This window comes from Impatiens glandulifera, chromosome 3 (genome assembly GCF_907164915.1).
Source record: "Impatiens glandulifera chromosome 3, dImpGla2.1, whole genome shotgun sequence".
Classification (NCBI taxonomy): Eukaryota; Viridiplantae; Streptophyta; class Magnoliopsida; order Ericales; family Balsaminaceae; genus Impatiens; species Impatiens glandulifera.
Window position 1 is genome coordinate 19,866,112 of NC_061864.1, and position 21,806 is coordinate 19,887,917.

The following is a 21,806-nucleotide window of genomic DNA, read 5'->3' on the forward strand; positions in this document are numbered from 1 at the left end:
TTTTGTATAGGTTGAAGAGGTGAAATCATGAAACTTTTTTTCTCATGAGACTTTTGTTTATTTTGGATGAAAGTATTGAGCTTTTTTTCTCATGGGATTTTTGTGTATTTTGGATGAAATTATAACAGTGGACTTAGTTCTTTTTTTATGAAAATGTAATGGTGAAAGTTGTACTAAATGCACTTTCTTATTTTGGTGTAATTCTAAATGTTTATTATGTTGTACTTAATTTAATTCAAATATGTTCACATATTTCGAATCGAACTCGAATTTGAATTATTTCGAGCTATGATTCAAAGTTGTTCGAATAAAGGTTCGAACAATTCTAATCGAACTCGAGTTCGAACTTTATTTCGAATCGAGCTCGAGCCAAATTTTATTGAATTTTCGAACTTCGAATCGAATTCGAATACCATTCATAATTTTCGAGCTCGAGCTTGAATATCATTTTTTTTGTATTATTCGGTTCGATTCGGTTCGTTTGCACCCCTAGTCCAAACTGTTGACTTTGGGCCAAACCCGCTCCAGACCCGTGTATTTGACCCGATTCGTGACCTGAACACTGCCTAAGGGTATGTTTGTTTGAGGTTTTAATTTTAAATTATTTTTTAAACAATTATAAGCCCCAAACTATTTTTTAAAAAATTAGATAAAATAGAAAACGATTTCAATATTTTTTTAGAATATTTTCATAATATAATATTTTGATGAAGGCATGTTTGAATTAATTTTTAGATCCTAATGCTTAAACTGATATTGTTTGGTATTTTCCTTATTAATATTAGACATCAATCACATGTACTAGCATTTAAAAATTATTATACAATTTTAAATGTAAAAAAAACGATACATGTCTAGAACTTAAAAAATAATTGGTTAAATAAAACATAATGAAACAAAATTTTCAAACCCCAAAACCAAGATTTTATAAAGTAGAGACCGTTCATTAACGAGTACGAAAGATATAGCGTGAAAGGTTTTCCCGAGTATCGCCTAACATCGAACTTAACAAAATCTCTAATAAACATACGTTTGTACACATATACAAATCTTTTATTAATTTAAATTTAAAATCAATAAAGGACTCTTTTCAGCAAATAAATAATCTTTTAAATTAATTATTTTTAATTAATTTAAAATACAGATTTCTTTTAATCGAATTATTATTATTATTATTATAAATCTAAAAGATTATTTAGAATTTATCATAAAAATGAATTAGTATAATTAATTTTAAATATCAAAATATATTTCTGTGTAAATATTTAAATAATTTTTTTATTAAAATATTTTAATACGAATGATTTTCGGGGTTACAACATTTATGCATGCCATAGTCTGACTTATAGAGCTTCCTCAATTACATATATTAATTAATTGGGGGCATTGTTTTTAAATATACAAAGTTTGAAACAATTGTATATATTTCTAAATAAACAAACTCAAATTAATTAAGGATTCTTAATTAGGACGGACGTGATACTAATTTATTGACTCTAGAGCTGCAAATGAGTCAAGTTGTTCGTGAGCCGCTCAATCAAAGCTCGACTTGAATTTGACTTTGACCAAGTTCGAGTCGAGCTTGAGTTCATATAATACTCGAATGTTTGTCGAGTTTTTTCGAGTCTGATAATAAATAATATGTTTTTTATTTATTTTAATATCAAAACTTAAAATTTAAAATAAATATTTTTTCTACACAAATATTTGAAAATTTAATTTTATTCAAGTTTTTTGAATCGAGACGAGCTTCTAGTTAAATAATCAAGTCGAGCTCAAATTTATAAACTCGTTCGAGCTCGAGTTCGAGTCGAGCTAATAAATATTTAATCGAGTCAAGCTGGTTTGAGCTTGGCTTGACTCATTTGCATCCCTAATTTACTCTGTAATTTAAAACCTTCAATTTTTTCTTATTTTTTATAATTGTCTTTATTATTTGGAAACTAATTATTTATTATGATTTAACCATTCTCCCTTTAGTTCAATAAAAAAATAGTAGAACGCAATAGTTTATATAATTGTATTTAGATATATTGTGTTTTGAACCTGAATAATCTAGGAAATGATTTAATTGACAACAATTTGATTCATATGAATATCTATCTAAGGTATAACATAATTAATTAATTAATAGATTTAAGTTTACGAATCACAGTAAGAAAGATGAGATTATGAGAAACGAAAAATATCGAAAGGAATAAATAATACTTTGTATATAGATAAAAAAAAACTTGGATATTTAGATATATATTCGCAACCTTTTTTTTATTGACCAACAACAACAGTAATATGAAATCATCAATAAATTCTATTTTTATTAATTATGTTAATAGTAGTATGACGATAGATTCAACAAATGAGTGTAGAGTGTCAATAGTTTTTAATCAATAATGATCACTCAATTGAAGAAATACGTTTATTTCGTATTGTGGTTTTATGTTCAATTGTTAAATGGCTTGATACATAGTAATGTTTCACTCTTCTTAATTGAATGTAAAATGTTTTTTAAAAACTAAAATTATTTCATGTTTAGTCATCAAACAACAAACTAATTTTTTAATTTGTCATTTTATAACTTGAAAAATTAAAAGGGAGACTTCAACTTTCTGGAAGCATAAAATAACCTAAATATCATATAAAACATTATGGTATGTTTAAAAGGGAGAGAAACACAATAGAAATTGGTTATTAACAGTTTTCAAATGAATAATAAAAAAAATAATCTTTTCAAATAAACTTGTTTTCAAATTACTATGTTCAAAATTTTATAATAGTTTGTCGTTTACACCTTAATTTGTCAAATAATTTCGACGTTATACATGGTCATCTACAAATGATGATTAACAAAACTTTATAAATAATTATACCATTTGTCGTTTCATCGCACTTTTTCGGAAAATTATGATATTACACATTGTCATCTTCTTAACTATTATTGATTTTGTCATTTAATATTTATAGAATCTCAAATCTGGTGCATTTTATAAGTCACACTCAAATTCTAGTTTGATTTTTTTCAAATAATCATTTAATATGTCATTAGAATTGTTTTCAAATGATTGATAACCAAATTTAAATATTAATTACAATTGTTTGTTGTTCAGTACATTTTTTTTCAAAATAATTTTTCTAAGCATCGTTATCTTCTTAATTATTATTGATTTTGTCGTGTTTCGTTATAATTTCAAATAATATGTCATTAGAATTTTTCGTTTTCACGACAACCATTATTTTTTAATGACATAAAAGTTTTTCATTCATCTACACTTTGCATGAATTAGCTTTTAAACTTTTGGTCTACTCTTATTATGGTCTTTTACCTATGTTGGTCAAATGTGTACTTCTTTGATATAACACTCATATTAAAACCTTCACTAATTATTTTATAAATTATTATAAAAAAATATGTTCTTAATATTTCTATATATGTGATGTAGTGTTAATTTTTTAAAAATTATTATCTTAAACACTAATTATTTTCTAAATATTATTTATATATATAGACATAACTTATTTGCATATTAATTGTCAAAACATTTTAAAAATCAAAATATTTTCTTAACTTTATATATTTTATTTAATTATATTGATGGAGACACTTAAAGAAACGAACATAATTTATCCTCCATATGCTTCCGAGAGCAATGAGTGAACTAATCAAATGATTATAAAAGGTAAATTATTTCCAAAAAAAATATCTACTCAAGAATTATTATGTAGGAGTATTCACACTCACATCATTTACCAAATATAATTTTTTTTTTTTTGTGAAACTCAGTAAAAAGAAAAACATCTTTGCACTAAAAGGGTTATGATCTATATGTGGTCGAGTAAATCCAATTTTATATATGTATGACTTTAGAAAATATACTTTTGCAAACTTCATAAGTGCACAATTTTATATATATTATTTTCAGCACATAGAATTTAACATCATAAATAATGAAACTTGATTAAGAATTTAACAGCCATAATCATGTGTTGTGACTTCTAATAGTTAATATAAAACCAAACCATATGGCATAAATTGAAAGAAATAAACCAAAAAAAAATGATTAATTAAAAAGATAAGTCTATAAATATAAAATGTAATATTAAAAGAGGAGTTCATATTAAAAATCCAAACAGTACAAAAAATAACATGATTTTAATTGATAGAAGCAGTTTGGTCATCTTCGGTACTCTCATCATTTGCTGGCGTATCGCACCTTACCCATTTTTCGTTGAATCTTCTTTGAGCCTCTTCTAAACTGCACGGTTCCGTCGTTGCATAAATTTCAGACAACAACCTCGTCTCTCTTTTCTTTCTTGAGTCTGTTTTCTCGCGGGGAAATTTCTTCATTAATATTTTAGCATAGTCCGACAGCTGCACAAAAAGACACTCATTTGTGTGAAATTTCAATGTACCTCGTATTGGATTGAATAACAAAATGATAAGACTTAAATTAATGTTTTGAATAATAATTAATGATGCTACTTATACGTACCTCGTAGCGAATTTTGGGACATGAGTTTCGCTTTTGTCTACCTTTGTCGCAACCTGAACTATCTCCTTCTTGCTTGGAATCCATCTTATTATCGGTGTTGTTATTATTTAGGGCAGACATCTATTAATGAATGATAAAATTTACTAAGAACGTATATAAAATCAATTACTTGTCAAAATATATAGTTTAATATAAGATGAAATGAAAACTCACTTCAAACTTGAAAGTTCCTGTCTTTTAAAGAAATCACCTGCTAATCTGCACAAAATCATAAACAACTTAGATATTGATTATTTTTTATGACAGCGTTATAAAAGAATGAAATTATACTATAATTGAATTTGAGAAAGAAAACCAGATTAAATAGAAAACATAGACTAATTAACACCCGTCAAATTAAATAAAGTGATTGAAGAACTGATCACTGGAAAAAAAAAACACGATAAAGAAATAGAAGATTAAGAAATAAAAATAACTCGGAATTGATCGAAGAATTCTTCGATCTACTATTCAATCAAATCCTTTAATTAATTTTCTGAAACTTATAGAATAAAGAATTAGACAACAGCTAAACCTGTGCAAAAGAATTCAGCTCCAAGTTCAAATGAGAGAGACCACAGACTAGTTAGTACGTAGGATATATTTATTTATTTATTTATTCATTTTAAATCTTTAAAGATTTTATTCCCTTATCACTATATTTACATTTTTTGTAAGAATTGTTGTAATCTGCTGTATTATTTAATTAATCTACCTTTTACAAAAATTGTGGTACCTTTTTCCATATACATTAATATTACTTACCCTTTTTTACAACTAATTATGCCTTTTCCCTTAATGTGAATTATTTCAAAATTCAAATTAATTTAAAGTAGCTCAATATCTAATCTACCATTTACATTATTTTTTATTTTATTTTTTTACCAATTATTTGATTATTCAGATATCCCAAATCAAATAAGGACTTCAATTTTATTGTAAATCTTAAATATTTATATTAATAAACCTTATTTTCCTTAAAAAATATATAAAAATATAAAAATACAATTAAGATAGAAGAAAAAAAAATGTACATACACAATCAGTTGGAGCCAAAAACTCAAAATTAAACATGCTCACACAAACCAGCACCACATGAATTAGAAAATTGTTCTTATTAATAATCAAAACACTTTCAATATTGTACAAATTAACTTAACTTGAGGTGGGTGAAAATATACATATTGATAATGTTTCTTTCTACTTAATTGAATAGTTGAATATATAAATATTTTTGAAAAATGTAAAATTATTTCTTGTTTAATCATAAAACAACAAACTAATTTCTAAATTTGTGATTTTATATGGTAAAAATTTGAAAGGAAAACTTAAACTTTGTCGCTTCATAAAATAATCTCAATGTCATGTAAGACTTTATGGTAGGTTAAAAGGGGGGAGAAACACGAAAGAAATATGTTATTACTCGTTTTTAAATGATTAAGAAAAAAGTTATATTTTTTTAAAGAAAAAACTCGTTTTCAAATGATCAATAAACGTATGTTCGAAAGTTTACAATAGTTTGTCGTTTACTCATTTGTCAAATAATTTGTACCTTACTCGTGGTCATCTATAAATGATGAATAACAAAAAATTATGATTAGTTATAACATTTGTGTTTATACATTTGTGCTTTGTTGGAAAATTATGATATTAGAGCGAATCATATATCTTCTTAACTATTATTCATTTTGTCGTTTGATCTTTATAGAATTTCTAATGTTTTGCATTTAAATGTTGTGCATTTATTAAGTCACAATAAAATTCTTGTTGGATATTTTCAAATCTTGAAATGATTGACTATCAAATTTTATTGTTAATTATAAGTGTATATAGTTTAGGTCCTCTTTTTCTAAAAAAAAAAAATAATAACACTGACCTTAAGCGGCTACTGGTTATCTTCTTAATTATTATTGATTTTGTTGTGTTTTTATAATTTTAAATATTGTGTATTCAATAATTCATTTAAAATTTTAATTTCACGGCAATTTCTTTCTAATTAATTGAATTGAATATTTGAATATATAATTATTTTTAAAAAGTAAAATTATTTCGTGTTTAATCATAAAACGACAAATTAATTTCTGAATTTGTGAATTTATAAGGTGAAAAATTGAAAGGAATACTTCAATTTATCGTTTTATAAAATAATTTCAATGTCATTTAAAACTTTATGTTAGGTTAAAATTAAGGGAGAGATATACAATAAAAATAGGTTATTAATATATTTGAAGTAAAAATTAAGTTAGAGATACAATAGAAATAGATTATTAAAGTACACAAATTAAGGGATAGCAATTTGAAACTGTCCCACGAAAACTAAACCGAATTGTCCCGTTTGGGACGGTTTTTCCCCGAAATCGTACGGGGATGGAGCGGGGATGGTATTTGTGTCCCCCACCTTGATTTCAACCCGATTCTTCCCTGAACATCATAAACATAATTAAATATATTAAATCACCAATATATTTATTTATTCAATATATTTTATAAGAGGAGTAAGTTATTTCTTTATAATAATATAATATTTTAATTTATTAAAATATATATTATATTAAAAATTTTGTTTATATAATTTTATTGTATAACTTTTATTTTTATTTTATTTTTTTAAATTATTAATGGTGCCCCGCGGGATTTCTCGAAACCGAAAAAAACCGAACAGGGTGGGGATGGTATTAAAAAATCCCCGAAATTAACACGGGGCGGGAATGGTAAATGCATTCCCCAAATTTTAATAATTATTTAAAATTATTATGTTATTTTTACGTAAAAAGTATATAAAACAATTTAATATATTATTTCTTCATTTAAATTCTTTTAAATTTATGAGTTAGGTTTGAGAGAAAAAAATTTAAAGACTGACATGTGTAAAGTGAATTCAGATAGTGTCTGTTAAGGTAACATCGAACTAACCAAGGTAGACAAGGAATTGCCCTTACAATCTAACATTAATTAATAACCACATAAATAAATAAACAAAGCAATATAAAAATTGAGAAAAACTTATCAATAAATAGTTCATGTTGGATTCACTATCCTTTTAAATATTTTCAATAAATAGTTCATGTTAGATTCACTATCCTTTTAAATATTTTGACTTGCAAACTATCTAACAAGAAACATTTAGTAAAGCCTAGATAAAGCATAAAATATTAGACTGAAACTTAATTTGAGAGAGAAATTATATTTTGAAATTGTTATGGTAAGTAAGAAATGTTTTCAAACTAACATACAAATGACAATTTTGATATATATTTCATTGAGAAAATCTCCAATCTCACTAATTTTTTACATATATATGGTGGGCACTGGGTAAGTCGGACAACCCACCTCTTTGGGCAACCTATTTACTACACATATAAAATATTTAGTTAAAATTTATTAGTTTTTTACATAGTGGATTTAAATATCACTAAATTTTTTTATTTAAGTTTTTAAATTAGACCTAGGACAAAAAAAAAAATCCATAACAGTCCAAATTTTGGATCCCTCTCCCTCTCCCTCTCCCTCTCCCTCTCCCTCTCCCTCTCCCTAAACTTTCTTAATAAGTCTTATTCTATTTTTCAAAAAGATGTCAATTCTATATAATAATAGACTTTTTAACTCATAGTTCGGAGTCTTATATTATTATTCACATTTAAGCACTAAAATTTCACCTACCTAATTTATAAATTTTTAAATAATTATTTTTAATAAATAAATTCAAGATAATTAAAATCAAGGTCAAATTATGAATCCATTTAATCCCAAATTAATTGCTTATAAAATCTCAAAATATGCAAAAATAAAATTAAATAAATAGACAAAATAAATAATATGTCTATTAAAAATATTTTGTATATTTTATAGGTTAAAAATATAGCCAAAATGAGTGAAGAAAAAAAAAATTCAAACAAGATCCAAAGTTGGAAAAGGTCGTGATCTAGTGCAGCTGAAAATAAAAGAAACGATTCCAACATACCACACAACCATCAGATGAACTCCCAGACTTCATCCAACGCATGATGGCGACCGTGTCGCCCGCTGCAACGGAAGAAAGGCGCGTCCGCGTAACAGCGAATCAACTAACGAGCGCCTCAGCGCCGTTAAATCAAACACACGCGGGACGCCCATCGCTAACAGAACACGGATGGAATGCCCATACATCCGCTCTTTGGCCAGAAGCGACGTTGTTCCAAGACTCCCTCAACGCTCAAACGCGGAAGAAGAAAATGACGCCGTTTTTGTCCCTAGTTTGTCTTCTTCCTCATGGTGAATTGCATCAACAACAACAACCGAAATCTTTGAATTTTCAAAGATGGAACTCAACTGATACTCTACCAAATGACCTGATTCAATAGCTAAAATGATCACGTTAACTTGATCATTTTACCTACGATAATAGGTTTAATCATCACCTGAAATATCAAGTGGAATGAAGAACATACAAAAGTCATTAATGACCTTTTGTCTCAAATCCAATCCACTTGATCATTCAACCGACTTAAGGAGGCTCTAAATAACCCTCCTACGCCAAGACGAAGCCAATGAATAAAATCCCAAGCCTCCAATCCACTTCTCATGAAATCCACCATTAAATTTCTTGAAAATTTAAAATTCTCATGGAAAGCCATAAAACTCGGTTCTTGATTATCACAAAGCTTGTAAAAGAGTTCAAGAGTGTTCTCCAACTCATAATAAGCTTCAATTCATGTTGTAATTCAACTTATGAGTTCAAATTGAAAATTTTACATTCCAGTTTAAGTAGTCTTGAATATTTCTTGATTGTTCAATTTTTTGATTGAAAAATGATTCTAAGATCATTTCTAATCTTTTTGTTGAATCCAATTCCAATGAATCAATCTATATAAAAATACCCTATTTTGATTTCAAAATCGTGTTTTTGTTCTTGAGTTCTAGCTTTTGAATTACAGTTTGTAAACCTTCTAAATATGTTCTAAATTCTAAATGATGTTATGAATGATTTTAGATCAATTCCAATCAGTTTTAAACATGTTTGTTTAAAAACCAAAAAATTTCAAAAATCTAGAAAATTATAGTTCTTGAATTGATAAAAAAAATCATAGACAATATTCATGTTTTAATCCCATTCAATTCCCTTAAGTATAAGGAAGCTATTGGTAAGTTTCTTATACCCAATTATACCTTAAAATTTAAAATCCCAATTTTTGCTAAAAAATTGTTCAGATTGAATGAAACATCATCCCGGTCGAATGATACATTGTGATGGTGTTATAAATGATCCTTGAGGTTATACAAAACTCCTCATCTCTTAAGATCGAAAAATGGAGGTTCCAATCGAAATCTCAGAACCTGCAATTGCTATTCTTGGTGTTCGACTGAGGATTTCGCATGAGTTTGATTTTTTACCGAGAAAATCAAACCCTCCCCTACACCCGACCTAGGAATCCTAGCCCCTGAATGATGAATTATAGCACCCGACTAAGGGACTTCAACCTATGCTTGATTTTTGACCGAGAAAATAAGTCCGACATGGTTTTTGACCGAGAATCCCCGCATCCAACCTCCGCATTGATCGGATGTCCAACCCGTTGACTTCAGTCCAAACTCGCTACAGACCCGTGTATTACACCCGATTTGCGACCTGAACACCTGTCTAAGGGTTTGTTTGTTTGGGATTTTAACTTTAAATTGATTTTTAACAATTAGAAGCCCCAAACTATTTTTTTTTTAAACCTGAAAAATATAGAAAATGATTTCAAAATACTTTTAAAATATTTTCATAATTTAATATTTTGATGAAGGCATGTTTGAATTTATTTTTAGATCTTAATGCCTTAAACTGATATTTTTTAGGTGTTTTTCTCAATAATCTTAGACATTAATCGCACATACTAGCATTTAAATATTATTTTATAATTTTAAACGTAAGAAAAACCTATACATGTTTAGGAATTGAAAAATAATTGGTTAAATATAACGTAATGAAACCAATTTTTCAAATACAAAAGCCAAGATTTTATAAAGTAAAAACCGTTCTTTAACGGATACGGAATATATAGTGCGAAAGTTCTTTCATGAGTATTACATAACATCGAACTCAAAAAAATCTCTAATAAACTTACATTTGTACACGTATACAAATATTTTATTAATTTAAATTTAAAATCAATTGGCGATTCTTTTCATCAAATAAATCAATTTTAAAATTATTTATTTAAAATTAATTTAAAATATAGATTTGTTTTAATCGAACTTGATTATTTTAAATCTAAAAGATTATTTAGAATTTATCTTAAATATCAAAAAATATTTTTGTACAAAATTTAAATAATGTTTTATTAAAAAAAATTTAGCACACAAATCGATGTTAAAATTTTCTCGACGGACGTGATAGTGGGTTGTAAATGAGTCAAGCTGCTCGTGAGCAGCTCAGTCAAAACTCTACTTGAGTTTGACTTTGATCAAATTCGAGTCAAGCTCAAGTCGACTCGTTTAATATTTGAGTCGAGCTCGAGCTCATATAATACTTGCTTGAATGTTTGTCGAGCTTTTTCGAGTCTGATAATAAATAATATGTTTATTTATTTATTTTAATATAAAAATTTAAAATATAAAATAAATATTTTTTCACACAAATATTTTAAATTTTAATTTTATTCAAGTTTTTCGAGTCGAGCCGAGCTCAAACTCAAATTTATAAACTCGTTCGAGCTCGAGATTGAATCGAGCTAATAAATATTTAATCGAGACGAGCTCGAGCTCAAGCTAGTTTGAGCTGCGCTTGACTCATTTGCATCCCTAATTGATTATGTGATTAAGAACTTCAATTTTTTTTTCTTTTTTATAATTGTCTTTATTATCTGGAAACTAATTATTTAATATGATTCTTAACCATTCTCCCCCTTTAGTTCAATAAAAAAAAATAGTAGAAGGCATAATTTATATAATTGTATTTATATTGTGTTCAGAACATGAATAATCTAGGAAATGATTTAATTGACAACAATTTGATTCATATGAATATCTATATAGGGTATAACCTATTTACTTAATTAATAGATTTAAGTTTGAGAATCACAGTAAGAAAGATGTGATTATGAGTCAAACGAAAAATATATCCAACGGAATAATCAATAATACTTTGTATATAGATAAAAAAAAAAACTTGGATTGACAACCAAAAAAACTCTTGTTATTTAGATATATATTTGCAACTTTTTTTTTTATTGACCAACAACGCCAGTAATATAAATCATCAATAAATTCTATTTCTATTAATTGTTTTAATAGTATTATGATGATAGATTCAAACAAATGAGTGTAGAGTGTCAATAATTTTTAATCAACTCTCAATTGTGTTTTTAATAGTTTTAAATTTGTATTGTGGTTTGATCGATGTTCAGTTGTTAAATGGCATGATACATAGTAATGTTTCATTCTTCTTAATTGAATGTACAATGTTTTTAAAAAACTAAAATTATTTCATATTTAGTCATAAAACAACAAACTAATTTCTTAATTTGCCATTCTACATCATAAAATAACCTAAATGTCATTTAAACTTTATGGTAGGTTTAAAAGGTAGAGAAATACAATAAATATGTTATTAACTGTTTTCAAATTAATAATAAAAAAATTATATTTTCAAAAAAAACTGTTTCCAGATAACACTATGATCTGAATTTTATAATAGTTTGTCGTTTATACCTTAATTTGTCAAATAATTCCGACTTTACATATGGTCATTATATAAATGATGATTAAAAAAAACCTTTATAATTAATTATACCATTTGTCGTTTTCTCGCACTTTTTCGGAAAATTATGATATTACAAATAGTCATCTAACTATTATTGATTTTGTCATTTAATACTTGTAGAATTTCAAATCTAGTGCATTTTATAAGTCACTCAAATTCTATTTTAAATTTTTTTTCAAATCTTCAAATGATTGCTAACCAAATTTTATCATTTAGTACATTTTTTTCAAAAATTGTTTGACCAAGAATTACTATCTTCTTAATTATTATTGATTTTGTCGTGTTTCGTTATAATTTCAAATATTGTGTATTTAATAAATTATTAGAATTTGTCGTTTTCACAACAATTATTTTTAAATGACATAAAAGCTTTTATTCGTCCACTCTTCGCGTGAATCATATCAACACGAGAAGAAACAAAGATGTTAGGTTTTACCACTAGGCTAGAAGAGGTAATTTCACAAATTATTTTAAAAAATATGTTCTTAATATTACTACATTATTTTTAAAACATTATTATGTTAAGCACTAATTATATATTTTGTCTATATTATTTATATATAGATAACTTATTTACATATTAATTGTCAAACTTTTTTAAAATCAAAATTTTTTCTTAACTTTAATATATTTGACTTAATTATATTGATGAGTACGCTTAAAGAAGAAAACATAATTCACCCCCTCAAGTCAGATATGAGACACAAGAGATCCTTTCTCGAAACATAATTCACCACTCAAGTCTCGAGATTAAACACAAGAGACTCTCTTCTCAGAACATAACATAACATGATTGAAAAAAATAAGAATATGTGGAGATTAAGGATGAGTGCATGATCTTCCATATGCTTCTAAGAGCAAAAAGAAAGAGTGAACTAATCATGTGTTGTGACTTCTAGTATATAGTTAATATAAAACCAAACCATATGGCATAAATCGGAAGAAATAAACCAAAAAAATGATTAATTAAAAAGATAAGTCTATAAATATAAAATGTAATATTAAAAGAGGAGTTCATATTAAAGATCCAAACAGTACAAAAATAACATGATTTTAATTGATAGAAGCAGTTTGGTCATCTTCGGTCTCATCATTTTCTGGTGCATTGCACCTTGCCCATTTTTGGTTGAATCTTCTTTCAGCATCTTCTAAGCTGCACGGTTCCGCCGCTGCATAAATATCAGACAACCTCATCTTTTTTGGCTTTCTTGAGTTTGTTTCCTCACCGGGAAATTTCTTGAACATTTTAGCATAGTTCGACAGCTGCATAAAAAGACACTTATTTGTGTGAAATTTCAATGTATTATTTGAAAACGTTAAAAACGTCTTACTTTGAAAGCCCTAGCTAGTCTCCTCCAATATTGTGATTTTCTTATCTAAGTAGCCGGATCAAAAGGTGGAAGAAGATTTTCGAATTAAAGCCATTAATTTTTCAAACAATACTGCAAGCTCTCATCACTAGCTAATTAAATGGCCAATTTCCTAGATATAAAAACTCATTATATACATCCCTATATAATAAAAATCACAATTATTCAAATATTTAATTTAAGGTTCGAATAATAATAATAATAATAATTACCTCATAGCGAAATTTAATTGGGAGATGAGTTTCGCTTTTGTGTACCATTGTCACGACCTGAACTATCTCCTTCTTGCTTGGAATCCATCTTCTTATCAGTGCTGTTATTTAGAGCAGACATTTATTAATGAATGATAAAATTTACTAAGAACGTATATAAAATCAATTACTTGTCAAAATAGTTTAATATACGATGAAATGAAAACTCACTTCAAACTTGAAAGTTCCTGTCTTTTAAAGAAATCGCCTCCTAATTTGCACAAAAATCATAAACAACTTAGATATCGATTATTTTTTATGACAACCTTATTAAATAATTAATGAAACATATAACGAAATTATATAGTTGAATTTGACCAAGAAAATCAGATTAAATATACTAATTAACGCCAATCAAAATAAAGTGATTGATGAACGACAGGAAAAAACGACACACAAATGGTTAAAAAATAAAAATAACCCGGAATGGATAATGGATCGAAGAACTCGATCTACTGTTCAAATCCTTTTATTTTCTGAAACTTATAGAATAAAAAAAAAGACAACAGTTAAACCTGTGCAAAAGAACTCAGCTCCAAATTCAAATGAGATAGACCACAATCTAGTAGGATATATATATTTATTTTTAAATCTTTAGAGATTTTATTCCCTTATCACTGTATTTACTTTTTTTTTTAAATTGTTGTAATCTGCTGTATTATTTAATTAAACTACCTTTTTTTCATTTACCTTTTACAAAAACTGTGGTAATCTGTATTATCAATTTACCTTTTTCCATATACATTAATATTACTTACCCTTTTTTACAACTAATTATGCCTTTTCCTTTAATGTGGATAATTTCAAGATTCAAATTAATTTAAAGTAGCTCAATATCTAATCTACCATTTACATTATTTAATTTTTTACCAATTATTTGATTATTCAGGTATCCCAAATCAAATAAGGACTTAAATTTTATTGTAAATCTTAAATATTTATATTAATAAATCTTTATTTTCCTTAGAAAATATATAAAAATATGTAAATAAAATTAAGATAGACGAAAAAAATGTACATACACAATCAGTTAGAGCCAAAAACTCAATATTAAACATGCTCACACAATCCAGCACTACATGAATTAGAAAATTGTTCTTATTAATAATGAAACACTTTCAATATTGTACAAATTAAGTTAACTTGAAGTGGGTGAAAATATACATATTGATAATGTTACTTTCTACTTGATTAAATTGAATAGTTGAATTTATAATTATTTTTGAAAAAAGTAAAATTATTTCATGTTTAATCATAAAACAACAAACTAATTTCTAAATTTGTGATTTTATAAGATGAAAAATTGAGAGGAAGGCTTTAACTTTGTTGCTTCATAAAATAATTTCAATGTCATGTAAGACTTTAAAAGGGGAGAAACATGAAAGAAATATGGTATTAGTCGTTTTTAAATGATTAAGAAAAAGTTACATTTTTTTTTAAAAAAAAAGCTCGTTTTTTAATGATCAATAAACGTATGTTCTAAATTTTAAGTTTGTCGTTTACTCCATCAAATAATTTGTACCTTACACGTGGTCATCTATAAATGATGAATAGCAAAAAATTATGATTAGTTATAACATTTGTCGTTTATATATTTGTACTTAGGTTGGAAAATTATGATATTGACCGAATCATATATTTTCTTAATTATTATTCATTTTAATTGTCGTTTGATCTTTATAGAATTTCTAATGTTGTGCATTTATTAAGTCACAATCAAATTCTGGTTGTATATTTTCAAATCTTGAAATGATTGACTACCAAATTAATTTTATTGTTAATTATAAGTGTTTATAGTTTATGTCCTCTTTTTCTAAAAAAAAAATAACACTGACCTTAAGCGTCTTAAGCGTGATTCGGGTTATCTTCTTAATTATTATTGATTTTGATTTGTTTTTATAATTTCAAATATTGTGTATTCAATAATTCACTTAAAATTTTCATTTCACAACAATTTCTTTCTACTTAATTGAATTGAATAATTGAATGTATAATTATTTTAAAAAAGTAAAATTATTTCGTGTTTAATCATAAAACGACAAATTAATTTCTAAATTTGTGAATTTATAAAGTGAAAAATTGAAAGGAATACTTCAACTTGCCGCTTTATAAAATAATTTCAATGTCATTTAAAACTCTATGTTAGATTAAAAATTAAGGGAGAGATACACAATAGAAATAGGTTATTAATATATTTAAAGTTTAAAAATTAAGAGAGATACACTAGAAATAGATTATTAAAGTACACAAGTAACCAAATATTTCTTAAAACTTATAAAATTATTTAATTGATATACTAATCTAAGTTTGTGACAAATTAGACTATCTAATTCATTATGCCTAAAACTATGTAAGCAAATAAGACAAAAAAATATATAATAATATTGCGTCTGTCGGGAGTCGAACCCGGGTCTATTGCTTGGAAGGCAATTATCCTAACCGTTGGACTACAAACGCAGATGAAGTATACAATATTTCTTAAAACCTATAAAAAAATAATTTTATATTTGGGACAAATTAATTTTTCTAAAATTGTGTAAAAAACGAGCCAAAAGAAGATACAGTAAGTAGTAATGCGTCTGTGTCGGGAATCGAACCCGAGTTTATCGTTTGGAAGACAATTATACTAACCATTGTATAATATATAATATTTCTTAAAACCTATAAAATAAAATTAATTTGAATATATATTATCTATATTATTTAAGATATTTAATTTACACAACATCCAGAGTTTTTGTTTAAATGTCGATTCTCAGTTCAATATGTTAACTTTTTAAATTAAAAACAAAATATCGGTTCGACATTTAATTTTTTTAAATTAAAAAAATATATAATATTAGTTCGAAATGTCACCTTACTAATTTTAAGAAAAAATAACATTTTAATTTTATATAAATTCAAAAATTAAATTAGTTAACTTGTTATAAATATATTAACTTTCTAAATTCAAAAATTAAATTATCGATTTAACACATTAATTTATTGTAAATGATAATATAATAATATATTTGAAACGGTTACCTTCAAATGGAATTGCACAATCATCTACAAACAAAGATGTCAAACTCTATTGAGTCTAAAACACCACGGACAATGAAAAGGGAGAATAAGAAGAGGAATAAAAGTAAGAAGGATGAGGAAAGTTGGAAGTCAAGATCCTATATACATTTATGATTATTATGACTTGAAACATCAGGGGTCTTAATGATCTCTTCAAGATCAAGTAGATTAGAATAATCATTGAGAATGAGAAAGTTACGTTATAGGAACCCTTGAGACTAAAGTTAAGTTGAAGAACGTTGATAGAATTGGTTCACTTTATTTTGCTGGCGTGTGAAAGGTTCGAATAGGAGATCCAAAAGAATTTGGGTTGGTTGGGATTCAAAGATGGTTGTGTTGGAATTATTTCCAATATTTGGATACATATATTATTTAGTAATTGTGTATTAGTTGTTATCATATAAAAATTAAAGTAAATCAAAATGATCTATTAAAGTATAAAGATTATGAGTTTATTTAGACATCTCTAATAAATATGGTGATATATTTGTGTAGAAGCAGAAATACCATTTATTATTTCGTTGATGGGCCGAATAATAAATGAGTATATTAGGGCTAGATCCCCAACCCATATAGATAATCTACCTATTATGTTTCTCTCATTCGACAAAAATGTTTATGTTCATCTCTCAATAACATTAAAGAAGGCTATCGATAGAGGCTTGAAAGACTTAAACCTCACCCACACCAGACATTTCGATTCAGGTTTAAATCTAGAACAAGAAGAACAAGATCAAGAGAAGATCCAAAGAATAACGAATAACAACTTAATGAACCCTTCTTCATTTTAGATTCAAGTATGTTTCCACAACTTATGTTTGTCTCAATTTATCGGCATGGAATATTAATAATATAGACTTAAGGAATAAAGATTTAGACAAAAGATTTTAACAAGTGGTATAAGAGCCTTTTTATGGCAATTTATTGAGATTTAGTTTTATAAATTCTTTAAAAATATGAATAGACATGTTTGTGATCTAATATGTGTTTGATCTAATCTAGCCAGAACTATAATAATTTATTGGATTACTAAATTATAAACAATAAATCATTTTGATGTATATGTTGATCCCATTAAAATGATAGTTAAGAAATATCTTGAATATCTAAATAGATTTAAAAATCAATGAGGAAGATGAACAGTTTTATTATTTTAAGAATTATGTTCAATTATTAATCATAAAAGTCAAGTTAGACTATTTAATTTATTGTTTCTAAAATTATGTAAAAAACGAAAAAAAAAAAATATTAGAATAACTAAAGTATCTAGAGTTAAACGGGACGGAAAATGCCCTCATTGCCATCTTTATTGTTCTCGAATCACATGAATTCAGTTTTTCACATTCAATTGATTGTAGCAAATCTCATCATGCATCATCACGTCTCGTCTCGGTTCTCACCATTCATATTATACTCAACTTATCTATTCTTCGTGTTTGAAAATTAATTAATATATATTATCTATATTAAAAAATATTTGATTTACACACCTATTAGAATAATTAAAATATCAAGAGTTTTGGTTTAAAGATAGATCCTCGAAGAAAAAATATCGATTCTAATATGTTTAATTTCTAAATTCAAAAATAAAATATTAATTTTACATTTAACTTCCTATATTAAAAATATATATATATATATATTAATTTGAAATATTAACTTTTTTTTTAAATAACATTTTAATTTTTTAAATTTAAAAATAAATTATCGATTTAATAAGTTAACTTGTTTTAATTATAAAATAATAATATTTTTTTGTTTAGAAAATGGAGAAAACAAATTTAAAATTACAATTTCGATATAAAATGAGTAAAAATAAGAATTATAAAAACACGATAGTTTGAATTCATTGAAATTTTAATTTTTATTTCAATTCTTAATTTTAAAAATTTACAAACTTTTTTATTCCAATTCAAATTTCAATTCCATTTGTATGAGTATCAAATATACCCTAATAGTTATTTGTTGACTATGACTAGTGTGACAAAGTTTTTATATATATTCGCATCCCTATTAATAACATAAATATATATGTAGGCATTATTTACTTCAAAATAGAAAAAAAATATATATATATATATATATATATATATATATATATATATATATGTGTGTGTGTGAGAGAGAGACATTTATTAGAACATGTGAGAGTCATTAAGTATTTTCTTGCGGATTTTCACACTTCTTAAATAAATATGTTCATCAATGAATCGACGTATACATCACTGATCACACTGATCCCTCTTGTAATGGCTTTATAGTCAAAGGTCATTAAATCGATATCAGATTATAGCTTGCTTGTTTGACAGATTGTATTGTTTAATTTTTGAATGAGATAATGTTTTTTTTAATTATAATTTTTTTAATTAATTATTTATATTTATATAAGTAGTTAAGTTTAAATAATTATAAAAACAATCTTATATATTCATTCAATTTACTATGATTTAATTATTGACTCATTAATTAATTTATTGTTTTAAGATTTATTTTTCATTCACTAATAAGATTATTTTTATTTAAGTTTTATAGTATAATTATTTTCAACATATATATATTAAAATCCCATTACTCAGCGTTTTTTTAAATGATTAGATAGTTAAATATAGAAAAATAAAGCAATTGCAGTTGTGGGCACATGTGCATATATATTAAAAACAGTTTAAAGTTCTTAAATAAAATCAGATCTAAATATAAAATATAACAAAAAAGTAATTAAAGTAGGTAAGTTCATCACGAGAACAAATCATTGATAAATGTTTGTAATGCATTATTGACCAAGATGGTGTATCCTTTCTCAGATGGATGAAAACTGTCCCAAAATAAATATTTTGATGTATCTCTGCATGTTGAACTCAATTTATTGCATAGAATTATAACTTCTATGGTTCCCGTCCCACAACATCCTTTATCTATTACTTCAAACCCTGCGCCATAAAAATTACGGTTTATGTATGTTATGTTCGAAAATATATATGTTGATAGATAGCTTACCGTATTTTTCGTAATTTTGGATGATTTCAAAAAACGGATTGAAAACATCTGCATAAACCACCCTTGCATCTTTATTATCATGGTTTATGGCCAATGACTTTATCATGGTAGATAACTTGTTATTGAAGAGCTGCGCCGCGTTGTTGTATTCGTCTGAGCATGCTCTCATTATTCCACCGGCCAATGTTCTTTGCGATGGTAAGCACCCTATCGGAGGCACATTGAAGACCACGATCCTTCTCGCACCTAGCTCGTATATTTCCTACACTTGTGCAAAGATCGATACGTTTTTTCTTTAGTAAATTGTTATTTTATAAAGATATATATACGAGAGAAAATATAATTAAATGATAGGAAATCTCAACAAATACCTTAAGAACTAATTAATGAAGTTAAAGTAATGGGAGTGGGTACAATTTCTTTTCAATCTTAAAGACTATTTAATTTTTGGAGGCATTACACAATGTGTCTAATAATAAAAATCTAAAATTCAACTTTAAATAGTAAATACAACCCATTTCTCACAATCATAAACAAAAGGAGATAGGAATACAAACCTTTATGAAATCGGAAGCCCATTGAATCATAAGATCGGTGTATGTACCAATGTCAAATTGTTTCCTCCTTATGCCCACCGCGTAATAAGTATTGACTATATCGTCCGTGCCCATCGCCACAAAAATTGCACCTTTCGCTAAGATGTAACTCGTTCTTTCTTTGCCAACCAACCCTTTTAGCTTCTCAATATACTCTTTAAAATACACAATTTGATCCGCTAATGACAACACAGACTAAAATATGTACTATGTTAATTATACAAAAATAGCATTAACAATTTTAATTAAAATCTAATAACATATTAGATAATTAGTACCACAATTTGGGAAGTTTGAGGATCATAACCGCAGCCCCCGGAGGCAAATGTGACACCGGTGAGAAGATCTTGTGGTTGAAGATTTGGGTCCAAGTAAGCTGGCACTAGCTCTTTGATTCCCAACTCTCCCGCTACGATATATATTAGCAATGAGTTTGAGTTTTCACATTCGGACCATTTAAACAAATAAAAAATAAATGTACCAATTAAGTCGGGTGGAGTCTTGCCATTGCCAAAGCGACCGGTGGGGATTGCACCAAGGAAATCGATACCATATGGGGGGAAATTGCATTTGGTTAACGTTGTAAGATGATTGTTGTTTCCATTGTCAACTATGGAATCTCCGAACACTATAACGGCCGGAATAGTCACATTTTCAGGCAGCTTTACAACCGCTTCGCCGCCGCCAATTCCAATCAGAATACAAACCAAAAGTATGAAGATGATTACTAGTTCCATTTTCTTCTCCTTACCAAACCATTGTAGTCTACAAATATATGTACAATCTAGAGGGAAAGTTTAGCTACTCATTTATTATAAATGGCTCATTGCATTTATTATAAATTGCTCAATTGAATAACTTGGTTTTTTTATATCTAAATTATTTTATAGGAGAGAAATATCAAAATAAAAATAATAGTTAATTGAGTTTTCTTAAATAAAAAAAATGTCAGTCATCTCATTTTAGCGTATGATTTTTATTTAATTTATTATGTTTTTAAATGAAATGATATTTAAATACGTTTTTTTTATCGTATTTTTAATAAATTAATTATTATTTTCGAGATTTATACCTTCTAATATGTCAAAGTTTGTTTGGGCGTCTAAAAAAATGTATAGTGTGAGGAAGATTTAAGAAAATTTGAAGAGAGGTTATAAGTTTGGTATTTTTGTTTGAAACTTTAATATAACGACCTAACTTTGTGTATAATATATCAATTTTAGCATATTTGTGTTTTAAATTGAGTATATTTTTTTTAGATATGCGTGTTTAAAATTATCGAA

General features: G+C 26.3%; 1 non-coding gene and 1 pseudogene across 1 annotated transcript; both read right to left on the reverse strand.

The window, feature by feature from the left end:
• The window catches only part of LOC124929945, a 100,644-nt pseudogene extending 79,384 nt beyond the window's left edge, over positions 1–21,260 (reverse strand).
• Positions 16,256–16,327, reverse strand: TRNAG-UCC. The gene has a single exon. It is a non-coding gene; the product is annotated as a tRNA-Gly (tRNA).
• Positions 21,261–21,806: the final 546 nt, after the last annotated feature.